Below are 17,872 nucleotides of genomic sequence, written 5' to 3'. Positions count from 1 at the left end.
TGTGTAGTCCAGCCTCAGCTGGGGGTTTTTGCCTTCCATCAGTGGAAATTCCATACAAGGAACCAAATACAGGCTTTTATAGAGAGCAGCTTCCCCAATTCACATTCCTATGGATCACATGGCTCAGTCTGAATTTTTTTTGATAGTTACATGATTTCAATTGTGCTTATTGGTGGAAAAGTCTTTGTATAAAAAAAAACCAAGACAAATTATTTTTTCTTTCTTAACATGTGTGCCAGCTTATCTCCTTTTAAACAATGTACTCGGTATGCAGGGCATCTGAGAGTTTGTGTTTATGTTTAGTCAATGATGCAGTTTCTGCACAGTTGGGGTTACCTGAACTGGGCTCAATTTCATGTTTTACATCATCAGGAATATAAGAAGTCAGCAAGTAATATGGAGTATTATCCAGCCTCTCTAGCACTGAAAGCATTGAGCAGAGCCTACTCTGAACGAGTTTCAAGAATCTGGCAAGATTCAGTATCAGCAGTTAGAATAAAATAGTCTTTTGCTAGGAAAAGGAAACAAACTGGATGTGGATGGTGCAATGGGTCTGGCTGATAAGTTGCGATATGCTTTGTCTGTCAGCTCCCTGTTGTCGTATTTCAGACTCTGGACATACTGGGTGTTTTTGTGGCAACCTACAACTTCCTAACCTCCCTGTGCTTGTATGCATTTAACAGAAGGAAAAAACCCAGGCTAATATTGTTGATACTCTCTGCAAGGCAATATGTCAGCATTTATATTTCTCCCAAGAGGCATTAGTGGGTTTTTTGGACTCCCTGTGGTCTCCCCTATGCTCTGAAACAGCCCTCTGGCTTGCCCTTGGGACTTCCTTTTCCCAAATAAAGAAACAAAGTATTGAAGGGACCCACTCCTCTTCTCCACATCCTCTACATATAAGCAGGCAGGACTCCTGGAGTTGAGGTTCATTACTGACAAGCTGCCCTACCCCTGCCCTTTCAAGGCTGGCAGGTGTCAAATGTCATCTATGCCTAGACTTGCCCACTTGACCTTGGCCTTGCAGGAGATTTTATCAGTGATTTGCTAAGCAAAAAATAATATGGATTTAGTTTGGTTGGGTTTTGTTTTTCTTTCTCACTGATTTATTTATTTATTTGTTTGTTTTCAGCCATCTGGTTAGGCCAGAAGGAGAGGGCTGGAAGGGAGAATTTTTTGGTTTGGATATTTTTGAATAATGAGAACCTGGCAGTGGAGCTTCATGAGCATCTCTCAGAGAAAAAGCCTTATCAGCTGGCAATCTGCTGTATAGTTCCTGATGCTGGCTGGTGTCTTACCAAACTGCAACCAAAATAATGAGGAGTAAGTTTTAGATTGAACTTTAAAATTCTTTGAGAAAACCAAGCCGTAACTTGCAGCATTTCTGCCTGCTTAGGTAAGGCATACAGAGGGAAAGAAGGGTTAAAATAATGTGCTGCATAGTCATGTTGCTGAGTGGGCATAAGGAGACAGCTCCCCAGGAACACTGTAAAGAAGCCTGCGGTGGTCTACAGCCCACTCTGGGTATCATTGCGTTCCTGCCTGAGAAAGCACACGGCAGAGAGAGATGCAGGCACATACACCAAGGATAGGGTGAGAGCAAATGAAACCTGAGAGTTGATTGAAGTATTTCAAATCTCTTCAAAGATTTTTTTGTTCCATCAGGTCGAACATATAGCATCGGGATTAGAGAACATTATCAGCTGGGCCAACCTCCTAAATCAATTAGAACTTGAAGGGCTTAGTAGCACATTTAGAGGGGCTTAGTGGTAAATTCTGTCTTATTATTTCCATTGAAGCGGCAGTTGTGAATGTGAGAGAGGCAGAGATGGTGTCTGTGAAAGAGAGGAGGAAAAAGCAGCAGAAAGCAGCAAAAAAAGAAGGTAGAGAAAGTAGTTAAAATACATGCCTGAGAATAAAAGGACATGATGATGTTATTTGACCATCTTCTTCACAAAAGCTTATGTCACTGGGAGCAATTTGAATTATATCTGTTGGCTTCAATTTCTTTAGAATTTGGATAAGAATATAATTACCTCCTTTCATGCAGTGCTGGGTGTGACTGCTTTCTTGTCCAAGAAGGGTTGTGCCATGACTGAAATGAAAAATCATTGCTATTGCGACAGAAAACTCCATGTAACTGTGTGCCTCTCCTGTTAGTTAACAGAAGCCAAACTTTTTTTGCAGGAGTATTACGTATATTTGCTAAGTTGTAAGCTGCTAAGGGCAGGTTTACAGTGATGGGAAGTGATAAACACCCTTGGCAGGCTCATTGGCTTGGCCAGCATCAACACTGCTGTACTGTTTCTGGACTTTAGCTGAGTCATGAACAGCCAGCCCGAGTGCGTCTGGACTGATCCCCCAAAACTTCTGGTGCCAAGGTTAGCACTGGCAGAACCATCTCCAGTGTCTATAGCCTAAGTCCAGCAAGCTGGTCATTTTCTAATGCTGATACATCTCTTTTAGAAATAGAGACACTCTCAGCCTGGCAAAGACACACAGAGGAAGTGTAAAGAAAATTAAAATGTCACAAGGTTAAAAAAAGTAATGTCTGGATCTCAGGATGATGGGTGTGTTCTTTATAGTAGAGAAGAAGTGAGTGTATGACAGAGGGTTATGTTTGGCACTGTCCTTTAGGCCAGCAGGGTTGCATATTTTATTAAGCATGCCCACCTTGAGCATCTAATAGTTTATGCAAGGAGTTGTGTTCTCAGATACCTGGGAGTAAACTTACTACATCCTTTCTAATCCTTTATTCTTATGTATGTAAGACTCCTCAAGACTGACATGTGCATTAAAGCAGGCTAAGTTGCTGGTTCCTTTCCAAGTAGCACAGAAGCCAAAAAAATCCAAATATTCAGATGGAAATATGATTCTGGTGTAGTTAAGAGTACGAATGCAAATATTTCTGGAAGGAGTTTCCTGAGATTTGAGCAAGTTTACATGCCTTTGATAGTGGCAAAGTATGTCCTTAGAGAGCCAGGTTACTGTGACCTTCTGACCTTGTCTTTCTTAACTTGAACTTTATTCTTCTTATAAGGATAACTTGTAGCAATTTCAAAAGCTCTTAGTAACTGGTGAGTAATGTGGCCTCTTGCCCCCCCTCCCAGCTCTAGCCAAATAAATTTCTGTGTTTCAAGATTAAAAATCTTAAGATAAAAATAATTCCACCCCTCCTTTTATGTAGTTCCTTGTCTGGATAATATCTTTAATTTTTGTGTGTACTTTCAGTGTAGTAGTTAAATTTAAGATGGTAAACAAAAATTTCAAGCTATGGATTAAAAAACCCTAGTTCTGTATTCTATCCACTTGTCTTCCCTTTGTCCTTAATCTTGATTTGCCCTGTAGGTTAGTCTTATCATAAAGACAGTATGAATGACTGTCTCAGCGCCTTTCCTCATTAATGCTGCAGGAAATTGATGAGTAGATCTCTGGAACTGTGGATTTTTTTGGCAAGAATTATAGCCCCTATTTATTTTGGAGGGACCCATGTGGCTTTCAAAGTAAATATGTGTTAAAATTTTCCCCAAAAATAAACAGTACAAGTAATTGCTTGATATATGAAGTTGACATTTTAGCTTTGTGATTTGCTATGATATGTAAAAATCTAATTTCCTCTTTGGAAAGATGCTACTGCAAAATTGTAGGTAAATTAAAAGCAGTGGTTTATTCAGAAGGTGAGTAATAGACTCTGTTTTAATATATCAATATTTATTCTGCAGCTTCTCAGGTCTGCCCAGATACGTGCCATCTAATGCTAAATGTATGCTTGACAGTGATATTACCTTTGTTTGTAATTGGAATGGATAAAGATTGATATAAGTGTCTTGCATACTCACTCTAGACAGGATTTGTAAATAGTGTTGCTCCAGATACATACTGAAAGAACATGCAGGAGTTTCACTCTAAGCATTATACTCACTCGTCTGTTTACTTACTTGATGTTAGGCACTCAAATAAGCGTACTTGAATTCTACAAATCAGAGGATGAAGTGTAATTTTGTAAGTTTAATGAAGCTGTGTCTGCTATTACATCTCTGCCTTGAAGGAATCTGTTGGATAAGTACTATATTCATAGTTGCTTCTATTTGTGCATCTTTTTTTAATTAAACTTGAAATAGACTCCAAGAAAGAGAAGTATGTGGCTTAATACATTGAGCACCCTTTGACACACTGAGCTGCCCAGCGAATTGACACTGATAAAGCTTTGGACACGTGCCACGTTATTAAAAGTAATGGGAGTGAACTAGATGGCAGTGCTGTGGTGAGTAGGAGGGGGTGACAGGTTCTGAAGGGAAGCCTTATGCTCTTTTAAGGGCATAAGCACCTCAGGAAAAATGTTCCAACAAAAAGATAGCTCGAAAACAGGTAAATTAATGGAACTATTCTGATTTTTCAGGAGGAAATCTGGCTGCAAAACTAGAAGCAATCAAAAAAACCTTAATAATAAAATCTGTCATGATTTTATGTCTTACAGTTTGTAATAAGGTTCAACAGTATAATTATGACATCCATACTGATTCACTGTAGAAAACCTATTGCTCTGCTTTTGTTCTTCAGTTGGATAATTTTGCTGGCTAAACCATTTAGTTGCTTCCCCAAAGTCTGAATGTCTGAACAATTGACTTTGGATCATACTCTGAGTTTGGGTATTACTGAGTAATATACAATTCAAGTGTTCTATTATTATATGGAAGTAAGAGAAAACTTATTTAAATTTGCCTTTAGTTTTAATAGTATTTCATGAAATTGGAACATCTGTGGTTTGAACCTTGGCTCTAGTGAAATTAATTTCTCTCTGTAAAGCAGTGATCTCTTTGTATATTTGCATGTATTGAGCAGGACTCCAGTTTAACAGCAGCAAACTAGGTTATAAAATTTGCTCGCCCTCTGACCATTTTTTTTGTCAAGAAAAATTTTCACAAATATGCTTCTTCAAACTCACTTGAGAATTTTTGCATTTTGGAAAAATAAATGTGCTATCATTATTCTAAGAGATATTTGTATCCATTGTTCACTACTTAGTATTAGAAATGTGAGTTTTGTCAGGTGGTTGTGATTGGTCTTAGAAGTTGGACACTTCTAGTGTTCCTGTTTCTTTTTTCAATGGCAACACTTCATACAGGTGAATTTATGCAACCATGTGGACATGTGACTGAAAATTATTTTCCTCCACCATTTTGACTTCATTAAAATTTACTTAGTCTGAGTTATCTGAATATTTACAGAAAAGAGAATAAAAGGTCAGAAATATGTAGCACAAATAATACATTTGTTTTAAAATTTGCTGCACCTTTCTGGCTGGCATTTCCCTATTACTATATGTTCCAGAAGTCTTGACTAAATCTTTATAGCCACAGATTTCTGCAGACTGTTTTTTTAGTGATTATGGGACCAAGCCTTACCTGAGTGATACTGGGAGAAGCTAGAGGGACTCCCATGTGAATGGAGTATTCTGATCCAAAGGAAAGCAGATTTTTGTTGGCTCTAGTGAGTTCATTTCAATCAGTATAGATTCAATTTCCTTAAGAGCAAAATATAGCCTGTCATTTGCCAGCACTTTCAGTAAGATTGAGTCCTGGCCTTCCATACTACATCAATTAGTTCTACAGGACGACTCTTATTAATTCATATTCCTACTGTGAGCGTGGTAGTGGGAGATGTTTGAGCCAACACTTGGATTGTCATTTAAAGCCGTGGAGTAGGTTCCCTAAATAATAGTTAACTGTGTAGAGGAAGTTCGCTTATTGGCTATTAATACACATGAAGACAAGGGAAAGCAAATAAAGATTATTTGGTGATACAGACCACAAAACAAACATTTGATTTAGTATCATGCATGCATTTTGGAGCAAAAATCCTACTGCAGATAATACTTCAGAATGGCTTAGTTTTGCAACTAAAAATAAAAAAGCATATGGAGGTGATTACATAATCTTTTATATTTAAGAGCTACAAAGTCTCGTGCTTGTCTGTTTAGAAAAGAAGTTGGCATGTGGATAGGACAGTGCACAAAGACCTGGTTTCACTTCCAGCTGCAGACTTCACATGTTACCTCAGACAAATGCCTTTAGTTTTGCGCTGTTGCTGGAACACGAACATAATACCAGGCAGCAAAAACCAGGTGTAAGTTTGAAGGAAGGAAAACACGCATTCAGCGTTCTGCATTAGACCTAATCCAAACCCCATGCACTTCAAGGAGTTTTCCCACTCAGGCAACAGTAGAAATGACCAAATCAACCACAGATTTTTTTTCGAAGGCTGGAAGTATGAAGGCCTCTTAGTGTGGGTAGAGGCTAGGGAGAAGTGTGAGAGCCAACAAGGCAAACGTGTTGACAAGACAAACACAGTTGGGGGAAATTATCTACCTGTGTAGCAGCTAATAAGTTACTGAGTAAGGGATCTCTCTTCCATCAAAGTGAAATATGTATTTCAGGCACATTGGTTCAGCTGGCCTTTGACAAGGATGAACATTTCTGATGTTTTCCAGTGATGAATAGACAGGCTGCAACCAACCCATCTGCCCTGCTGTTAGAAGGAAATATTCAAGGAAGAAAAAGTGGCACATAGAACATTTTTCAGAGCTTTGGACTGAAGGTCTCGCAGATCCCTACAGCTTTACTTCTACCTCCTCTCACTCCATGAGATCTTTCCACTCTGACCAACCCACTCGGCCTCCCACCCTGTGCCTTAAAGCTGAATTTGTGCTGCAAGTCAATGAAGATGTGAACATAGTTCCTGTGAAGCAGCTACCCCACCTTACTCCACATATCAATAACTACCTGCCTGTGTTCTATAGCTTTTCTTAAGTATACTTAACTGACTGCTGTCTGAAAGAGGATCTGGAGCTAAAAAGGTCTTTGGTCAAACCTGTCTTCTTGCTCTTACCAGAAGACTTTGGGGTCTTGTCTTCTGGCACAAAACTTTACAATTCCTCTGCCAGAATGACAAATCCTTTCTAAGGATCTAAGGATCTGTCTGTCTTGCCAGTGTTATATCTCTATCCCCAAACACTGAGATCCTATTATCACAAATCTGCCTGACATCCCTGTGTCTTTTCACAGGATCCACAAGTCACAGGCCTGGCTTTGACATATGCACACGAGAGCAGAACTCTGTGTCACAAGGACACTGTAGTGTTGTTCAGGACTTGAACTGCAGGTCCCCTGGGGCTTAGCAGGGGTGTCACTCATGAAGGAGCATAGCAGTATAGCTCCAATTTAACAATTTGTATATAAAGGAGCTGATTCACTTTGCTCTGTGGAACAGATGCTTACAGCTGCTTAATGCTCAATGGATTGTAACAAGGTTAGTAAAGTCTTCAGTAGTAATAGCAGCTCAAGGGACTATTGATCCTTTTGTGGACACCCACAGTAATGCTGGCATGATGGCATATGTAGGCACACTATGAACTGAATCCTACTGAAAGCAGTGCATCAAAATAAGGTGTCTTGTGTTGTTTTGTTCTTTCTTGGTTGCGTCAGATTCCTGATACCGTTTGCAGTGAGGTCATGCAACTGATGAGATACCAGTCTGGAGAAAGAGGCAGGAACTGGACGAAGTAGGTAGTGGGAAAGCAATAGGTCAGGGTGCTGTGGAAGTTGCTGACTTTGGATTGTGAAGCTATACCTTTGAGGCTTGTTGTTTTGGAGGCTTTTTCTACATTTGCTACTTGGTGAAAATTTTCAGGGGAACCTTCCTTCAAGCCAAATCCTTGCTGCAAACTGCACATATGTCATAACAGATTCTGTGTTCCAGTAACTGAAGAGGACAAGGGACATTTACTTGTATCCTTCCTTAAGAAAAGAAAAAAAAAAAAAACAAAAAAAAACAAAAAACAAAACCCCAAGCTTTTATCCTACTGGGTAGGCAGCATTTTATGAAGAAAATTTAAGAAATTAATTAACTATAACAGAATTTCACCTCTTTAACCTTAGCTCTTGAGCAAACCTGAGCTAAATAAACATCTGACCATTCAATCTCTTTCACTTTAGGTTAACTTGAGTTTATTATTCAGGCTACTGCCCTTGTGTATTAGGCAAAGCATAAATTATGCATACTAATTACCTTGGATGGGGCATGACTTTAATGAATTCTTTTAATTAAACTGCAACACAGTGGTTTTGTAGAGGATGGTCTATATTTCATCCTTAAACTATGTAACCTTCATCTTTGTCTGGAGAGATCACACATTTGAGTTGGTTTAATTCATTTAAGTATTATACACAAAGAGCAACCTACCCTTGCTATCACTGGGAAATTTGAAAAATGTTTGTGTTCTGTTGAAGTTATGTTTCTGGCAGGAAGGCAAGGACCAACATACAGGAAAAAGAAAGACAGTCTTGAAAGAATGAAGTTAAAGGATGGCGTAGTATTGGTAATTTCCAAAACAAACACAAGTAGATCATTTCCCAGGACATCTCACTTACTTGGCATTTTATGTTAGTGGTAAAGGAGCAGAATTATCTGGGTCCCTAGTGTGTTCTTTTGAAGTGGCTTTGGCTTCTTAAAAATGGCCAGGTCACAACAACTCAGCGTTACAGTTACACTATTACCTGGATAGAATTTGTCTGTAGTGGCAGCACTAGTAGCTTACTAGCAGGAGTAGCAGTAGAGACTAAATGATTCATTTGACTCTGATTCTTAAAAGCAAAGCATGGTAATTGCCCCCTCTCAATTACTTTGTCCTTGCCCCCACATGTGAAATCTGGAAATGTATGTGCCCTTTCTCTTTTGCCTTCTGCTGGAGTTTATTATTTTGTTCTTGTTATTTACCTGTTCTTGGCAGTTTTGAGGCTTCTGTGGCTTCCCAGAGTCCAAGGAATAAAAATGGTCATTGGATGTGCATCAACTGTCAGACAAGCTAACCGCTCGGTTAAAAAGAAGCATGGTGGCTGTTGATAGTGGATTTATGAAGGAAAATAGCAAAGGTTGCTGGTCTTGACATCTGTTCTATTCCATCTGTCCAGGTCATCTTCCTCCAGGGTCCATATAAAACGTAACTGCAGGGTGTGTTCCTGGTCAGTCACACTGGTACATTTGTGTCCTCTTTCCCTGTAGATCTAATATGATATTGTGTCCTTCCCTTCAAGCTCACTGTTTGGTTGTTTGCTACTTGTGCACCAGCCAAGGTGTACTTCGCCAGAAGTAAATGGGAATTTTCTATTTTAAATTTACTGTTTGCAGGTAGTTACATCTAGCTCATGCTTGTCCTTTGGTCCCACCATCACTGTTTATTTGGTGTTGTTTCTTCATTGTTGCTTCCTCTGAAAGGAATATCTGTCCTATACACTTATTTGTGTAGTTATCTCCTACCACAGAAACCAATTCCAGTGATATGTATGGGAAGCAACTTGGTGAAAGGCCCTTCCAACCCAAACCATTCTATGATTCTGTGAAGAGAAGAATAGTCATGCCCCTATGCATTCAGTGCATCCAAACTATTTTTACATGTTTACGCACTATTTAATCTGAGGTGTGATATGAAAAGAAATGGCCAATATACTGTATATGTGACATCAATCTAACTTTTAAGATTTGTTTAAATATTTTGTGCTGGACTCTGTTCTTAGTTTTCTCTGAGGTCTTCTGTGGCAACAGCTGAATTTAACATTTTGTAATAGAAAGCAAAGTCTTCAGTTACTGTGAAAATGAGTTAAAATGCTTGTGCTCACAATATGTGACCAGTTTTATTCCACATAGACAGAGCCAGATTTTAGAAAGTTGAAAAATATTTATTTGCTAGCATGCAAATGTTGCATCTCTCTCTATCTCCTGTTTGGGGAATTCATTTTAATATGCACTTTGGAACAAAATTAATCTCATCTGCACTTCCTTGGGTGAATCTACAGTTTAGGCTTTGCTCTTCGTTGCAATGATTCCTGTGTGACTTCAGTCATTCCTTGATGCCGTTATTTGCCATGGGCTTGTCTTCCTCACGGTGCCTGCAGGCTGTGCTCTTATATAGCATATGTTTTGACAAGCCATCTGGTTTCAATAGGTTTCCCAAGTGTCCGCCTTCTTGCAACCTGTCTTTTTGGCAGCCACCAGTGCCTACAAACCCTCTGTCTGGCTTTCTTCGTGGGTCAGAGATTCTTATTTTAGCATGGAAGTGTTAACACATGTGATGAAGCAGCTTATGGAACCAATGGGACATTACTGGTATGAGGAAAGGGATTGAAACCAAAGGAGTCAGCACAGTTCCCCTGAGTCCCCCTGACATATACGGGTGAATGAAATGGGTTTAGCCTGCCTTCTATCTGGGCACAATGCCATCCTAACATAAGGTTCTCGGCACCAGCAACCAAGAACCCATTTACAGCATGTATATCAAAGGTATTTGAAGACAGCATTGCTCCAAGGGGCTAATTCAACAGTGGCATATCTTACACTTGCACATCTAATCATCAGAGAAGTTGGTCATGACTCCTGCAGCTTTTTTAACCCTCACAAAAGAGAAGAGTTAGCAGAATGAAGAAAATTGCAACCCAAATGTTTTCCTTTCTGCAAATTGTCATGGAGAATCAGCTAGAAAGTTGTACTGCTAGGTTACAAAATGGGTACCAAGCAGATCAGAATCTATAAGCAGAAATAAACAAAAAAGTATGGTTACATACCAAGTTATTTAGAATTAATAAAAGGTTAATTTCAGCAGTTATTGCATATCTTCAGCAGTTTGAATGGGAGAATAGTACTGGGGGAATTTTCCTCTCTGCTTTCTCTGTTGCAACATAGTGAAATTACACTATTCCTGGTACTCTTGAGCTGGTTGAAAGCTAGCATAGAAATACTACTCACACCTCCCTGTTGCAACGTATTCTAAAATGAATATTCACACTGAATATGCACTTGGGCATATCATATGCATGAAAGAGATGCATGTGCATTCTTCTTCTTTAAACTTTCAAATTTCTAAACCTCTGCTGGCCAGAAATTAGTTGTCCTATTCTTTGACTTGCAATGATATAGAAAGAAGATACATGTAAAAATGAGACCAATTGTTGTATCAAACAAATGATTTCTGCTTTGCCAGTTCTGTGACAGAGAGTACCTATGCTAGGCTCAGTAGTTAGTTCACCTTCATGCAGGGTAGACAGAGAATAGGTTAGCCAAATCCGGTGCTTTGGCTTCTGGACTGATAATCTTCTAGTTCTGAGAGAGCAGCCCTTCACAGTTTCTTGATGGACTTTTCAGCTCTGGAACCAATCACACTAGTAATTCTAAAATTAGCCTCAAAAATCTAATTTGGGATCAAAGGAGCTGTCTGTCCATTTGGTTATAAACCTCAGCTGTAAAATTGAACTCTAATTAAGGCAGTAATGGGGAGATGGACAAAGCCTGTAACAGGATACCTTTTTGGAGAGAACCTGAGAACTGGAGATGAGAGTTACCTCCTAGGAATTGAAATCTAAGACTAAAGCTTTAGAATTGTCTTTGAAATTATGGTTCAAGCCTTACATAATAGTTTGGTTTCTGTATCAATATAATTGATGGAATTCTTTCAATTAATATACAGCTTTTATCTACCGGCATTTATTGGTGACAGCTTCATGCCTCTTGTTTCAGTTTGCTCCCTGAAAAAATTGACACATCAGAAGCTTTATAACGTAGCTTCTCCAGGTGTCAGAGTCCCAGGATGATGTATTACCTGCTGTGGAAAGCTCACTCCCAAATTCCTGTAGAAAAGGTTAAATTTTTTGTTGCTTTTTCAACAGTAGTTCATTCATCAGTGGCAAAATTCAAGATCAGTTTGGCTACCATCACTTCAAACGAGGCAATTTGCTATGTTCTTTCCACTTTGGATTCAGGTTGTAAATCAAAGAGTTCCTCTTTTGGAATCTTTAGCCCTTTAGCAAGGGATGAAAGAGCTATTTTAAGAATTCTCTAGAAATGACCTCATTTGTTTGAAAGTAAAGATATTGTAAACTCTATGTGCTTGTAAACTGCTTCTCTCATACCAAACAAACATAAGTAAGCAGACTGCCTTCTGACAAGTCTGGAATGTCAAAAATAGTTAATCCCAAGCTTTCTGTGATCGGCAGAAATATGCACATGTGATAGGCATCTGCAGTCCCCCAAATAACTACTTTTTTCCTTTTGTGTCTTGTATTAATGCTGAAAATGACACGTGGTAGTGAAGTGGTATGGTGGGTTGACCTTGGCTGGTCATCAGGTGCCCACCAAGCTGCTCTATCACTCCCTTCCTCAGCTGGACAGAGGAGAGAAAATATAGCAAAAGGCTTCTGGGTCAAGACAAGGACAGGGAGAGATCACTCACCAATTACCGTCATGGACAAAACAGACTCAACTTGGGGAAATTAATTTAATTTATTGCCAGTCAAATCAGAGTAGGATAATGAGACATAAAACTAAATCTTAAAACACCTTCCCCCCACTCCTCCCTTCTTCCCAGGCTCAACTTCACTCCTGAATTCTCTACCTCCTCCCTCTGAGCAGCACAGGGGGATGGGGAATGGGAGTTGCAGTCAGTTCATCACACGTCATCTCTGCTGCTCCTTCCTCCTTGCTCTCTTCCCCTGCTCCAGCATGGGGTCCCACCCATGGCAGACAGTCCTCCATGAACTTCTCCAACATGAGTCCTTCCCATGGGCTGCAGTTCTTCACTGCTCCAGCGTGGGTCCTTTCCACGGTGTGCAGTCCTTCAGGAGCACACTGCTCCAGCGTGGGTCCCTGGCGGGGTCACAAGTCCTGCCAGAAAACCTGCTCCAGCGTGGGCTCCTCTCCACAGATCCGCAGGTCCTGCCAGGAGTCTGCTCCAGCGCGGGCTTCCCACGGGGTCACAGCCTCCTTTGGGCGCAACCAGCTGCTCTGGCGTGGGGTCCTCCCTGGGCTGCAGGTGGATATCTGCACCACCATGGACCTCCATGGGCTGCAGGGGGACAGCCTGCCTCACCATGGTCTTCCCCATGGGCTGCAGAGGAATCTGCTCTGGTGCCTGGAGCACTTCCTCCCCCTTCTCCCTCGCTGACCTTGGTGTCTGCAGAGTTGTTTCTCTCACATATTCTCAGTCCTCTCCTCAGCTGCTGTTGCACAGCAGGTTTTCCCCCTTCTTAAATAAGTTATCACAGATGCGCTACCACCATCACCAATGGGCTCAGTCTTGGCCAGCAGTGGGTCCATCTTGGAGCCGGCTGGCATTGGCTCTCTCAGACATAGGGGAAGCTTCTAGCAGCTTCTCATGGAAGCTACCCCTGTAGCCCCACCACTACCAAAACCTTGCCTCACAAACCCAATACAAGTTGTTTCCTAATTACAGGATTGATTTAACAGAACACTTATGCACTTGTTTGAATGGGGCTTCAATTAGTCTCAAATTCAGCTGGATTCATTATTGAAAGATCAAGAATTGCTCTTGAAGGACATCACAAATGAGATAATGTTATACTTTTGAATGGACTGCACCTCTTCTTTCATGAAAGGTAATAATCACAGGACAGGCTAAATTTGACAATTCGGATATGGTGTGCTGAGCAGAAATTATTAACTTACTATCAGGACAGTCGATTTTTCCTATTTGGAGCTAGGTTAAAAGAGATCTACTTATTCTCAACCTCAGGCACATCTGTAGAGACAGGGTAGTGAACACCAACAGCTAAATCATTTACAAGTAACTCAGATTAATTTGGGGTAAACAGAAGCAGTAGATTATAATAACCCCATCAATCATTTGGTGTTTCACAACCAGTTTCAAGCAATGCCGTTAGATTCTTTTTAAAGATGTACAACAAGTTTTCCAGAGCCCTCATCTGCCAAGCTAAGTAACTCCCAAAGGCAAGCGCATCCTTTCTTGACTGATCACTTCTATTGAAGAACATCAAGAACAAACAAATAAGGCAGCTGTGAATTAGCTTGGAAGAACTGGCTTTTAATTGTTACATTTCAGTGATTACTGTTTTCTCACTCCAACCAGAAATAGTATATGGAAATGAAAAATCCTTTGGTATTTTATTGAAATCTACAGAAAATGAAGATTTTTAAAAAAATAATGCAGTGCTTAGCAGCCAAAAGTGTGTGCAATTGGTGATGTTAACAGAGGCTGTAATACTCTGTGACATTGTATGGTTTGTTTAGGTTCTACCAGCATGCCAAATCTGTTAGCAGCTTTCCAAAGAGAAAGGAATGTATGGATCATGTCTCATTTTAAAAAGTAAAGTTAGGAACCTGTAAATTATTCAATGTGTTCAAATGCCTGTAGCAACAAGGAGTTTGATTTCAGTGGGGATCTGTAAAGGCATAGGGGTCACTTCATTTCATATTACTTAGAGGTGCAGGGAGTAAGTACTTAGGTGTTCACTATGATTTTATTCAGGTTCTAAATTCTACAGTAATTAATTCTCAAAACAAAGCAGTAAGTAGAAACTAAATTTTCTTTTGCTCCAAATACATAAACAGGGAAAATCTGAATTACATTGAAATAGGTTAGTATTCATGCAGACTCATTTCTTGAAACTGTTCTATGCCTCATCCTAGAATTTTAATTCTTCTGTAGGTATATGGTCATTCCAAGTCAGCTATCACAATAAAGCCTGGTATGTGGATGTGAGATGACAATCATCTTAACTATATGCATGTAGCTAGGGGAATTACTTAAGCAGTTTTATTGCTTTCATTCAGAGTTGTCCCACTGCAGGTGAAACAGATTCTTTGTGGCAAGGTGGCTAAAAAGCAGTGTGTGTGGCAGCAGTTTCCCATCTAACTTTCTGTTTTAATCTGGCAGTTCTTCCTGAATCATACATCTCTTTTATTAAGTTTTCTTTATGTGATTTTTCTCAAAATATGATTTTTATAAACAAATTATAATTCAAATAATGAAAATTTGAACTAAAATGTGAAAATTGTGTATATGCCAGCCAGGAGGTACATTCTCCTTTCTTGTAAGAAACACGTCTCACTCAGTGGATGCTTGTCTATTTTTAACAACCATTCCACCGATGTGGCTGGGATATTGAAAGCTGATGCATATCCTAGAAGTAACCTTTTGTGAGGAAAAGCGCGTGTGTGATTTGATAAATATGCATCTTCATTTAGTTGACTTGCTGTTCAAGTGAGCAAACCAGAGGCAATTGCTAGAGCTGAGTGCGTGGGTGGAGGTTGGCATCCGGAGCCTGTTGGTCTGGAACCAAGCAAGAACCACCAGTTGCAGCCCAAGAGGCAAGTGGGGTCTGTGCAGGACTGGCTTATCTTCTTGTGGTGGTGGCAAAGCGGCTGAGAGCAGAAACTGCACATAGCTGTAGGAAACTTGTGTATTGTCAAAGTACACTAGCTGTTGTGTGCTCTCCCCACCTCCCCCCCCCCCCAATAAAATCCCAGTCTTACAAAGAGCTCCAAGTGCACAGAGCTCCTGCTGCAATCAGTTCAGTTGGGATGAGGGGATTCAGTCCCCACAGAGCCGAATACAGCACTGAGGCACTACACTCAGGAAGGAAGTATGCAGTTCAGGAACATGAGTAACAGTATGATAAAAATGATTTGCTAATACATTGACAGAGTTAGAGAAATAACTTGGAGCTTCTGAGTTCCACTGTGTGCTTTGAAAAGTCTCAATCGCTGTAGCAACAAAAGAATATTGTAATAGGATACCAGAGAAGAGAGTCATGGCAGGATGTAAGTATATATGGCTGGAGAAAGACTTGCTGTACCCTTAAGATTGAGCTCTATTCATTTTCAGAAGATACTAATAATATCAGGAGAGAATTCTATGTGGTATATGAAGCTGCAGTGGCATGATGGCAGTTAAAATGCTTTCCTAAGCTCAGTCTACAAAAGCCGCTTTCTTATTGCTGCAATTGCAGATGCTGAATTTGGTGACAAGACTGAAAGTTACATGGATGCCTCCCAAGAGTTTTGTATTCTTGTGTGTCAAACTCTGTTTTGGGGCTGTGACCCTTTTAAAGATAATATGTAGCCCTACTGGAGATTTCAACAGGACTAGTCAGATGCTTGAAGTGAGCCATGTGCTTCAGTGTTTCACTAAGCTAAGGAGCAAAATCTCTGGATAATACTGTTGTAGCTATGATATGACCTGCACATACAGAGGTGCAGGCCTGTTGATGTGTTTTAGTAGATGCACTAATGTACTCAGAAAAAACAGAAGTTTTAGGGTTATTAAGGTTGGGTGTATAGTTTTAATTAATTAGTCATATAGCTGCATATTGATTACATTATTTTGGTTTTTTTTTTTATTGTGTGTCAAGGTTTTTCCCACTTTGGAACATGAAAATTTAGCTCTCAGTGGACTTTGTTACTGTATTCTCTTTAAATCTTTATTCTTAGTTGAAGTAAATAAACCAACACGGTAAAGAGAGCTGATAGCTACTCCATCTGTATTATGGCACACAATGATGGCTGGAAGTTAAAGGTTTGATATATAGATCTATTTTTTTATTGCCAGCCCCTGCCCCTGAAGAAAGTATTAAAATTTCCAGATGAGTAACCAAACAATAAATAGATGAGACAGTTGCTGTGAATATCTGATTTTTTGCATAATAATGAGATATTGCTGAATAATACACTTTGCAGTCCAGTTTGTCTACATTATCATTTTGATTGGACAAATGCATAAGAAAGATATACAAGTAAAGCCATGCCAAGTCTTTTATTTTAAATTGACTCCATGTAAGAGTTCAGTTAAATTTCCAGGACATTTTAAAAACAAAACAAATTCTAGGAATAACCCCACACACATACACACACATACAGGCATTCACTTACACACATATACACACACAAAATATATAGCCAATACCTGGTCTCACAATTACTTATGCACAGCAGAAACATTGTGTGCAAGCTGCAGGCTCTTTTTCATGCAAGTTAGGTTAGAATTAGGGTCATTTTCAGTGAACATCTTCTTTCTTGCCTTGCAGAAGGCTCACAGAAACACATGCAAGGGAGCCTTTCAGCTCACAGCAGGACCTTGTTCCATACCAGAACAGGTCAAAACAAAGGAGGCTTTGGGGTCAGTCACGAATGGTGGGGTGGATAGGTGAATTTCTCACTGTATTCACAGTGGAAAGAAACCTAAAGTCTATCCATGCTGATTTTCATGGACGAAATGTTAGTCTACACATCTCAAAAGAGTCTGAAATCTAGTACCGTTTTGGTGCAGTTTTGAAGGGGGGGGAAATACCATGCCTATTGAAGTCACTGACAAATTTCTTATAGTTGCATATAAGGGTGCTGCTGGCAGCACTGAAGCAACATCTCTGTCGCTGCTATCATTGCTAGGAGATGACTAGCAATATTGCCAAAATCCATGTGTAGGTTAAAACTTGTTCTCGGTTAGAAAGCTAGTTGTCACAGTTAAACTAATCCCTTTTTTAATTCATTCCAGACCTTTTTGTTTTAGAGTTCTATTGATAAGGATGGGATCAGAGTTTTGTTTTCTTTCTAGGAAAAAAAAAAAAGGCTGTATTTTATTTTGTTTTATTTGAACATAATTAACTGGTTTCTGCACTTGACCATGTCATCTGGACAGGAAGACGTGTAAGCCCAAGCTTCAAGATTAGTATCTTGTGGTATGCAGGTCTCCAGCTCCCGTTGTTGGTCTGGTTTAATCCTGAGCCCTCTAAATTCTGCAGTTATGTCATCTTGTTCTTGCTTTTTGCTCTGTTCTTGCATCTCTCGGTCGTCTCCCAAGTCTTCCCACAGATGTTTGCTTCCCCCATGTTTTGAGAGGGCAGGGTCCTGTGTTCCTTGCACCTCGCACTCCTGGTGTCTGCGGTGGGAGTTCTTGCTGTGCAAACAACTGAAAAACCTTACTTACACGGGGCCCGGGTTCAGACCTACGAAGCACTAGCAACTCAACTGCAAACAACTGAGTACAGCATCTGCTGGTTAAACAGAGGGGCTG

The sequence above is a fragment of the Buteo buteo genome, chromosome 13 (genome assembly GCF_964188355.1).
Source record: "Buteo buteo chromosome 13, bButBut1.hap1.1, whole genome shotgun sequence".
NCBI classification, from domain to species: Eukaryota; Metazoa; Chordata; class Aves; order Accipitriformes; family Accipitridae; genus Buteo; species Buteo buteo.
The sequence above is the reverse complement of the archived record's forward strand: the minus strand, read 5'-3'. Positions refer to the sequence as shown.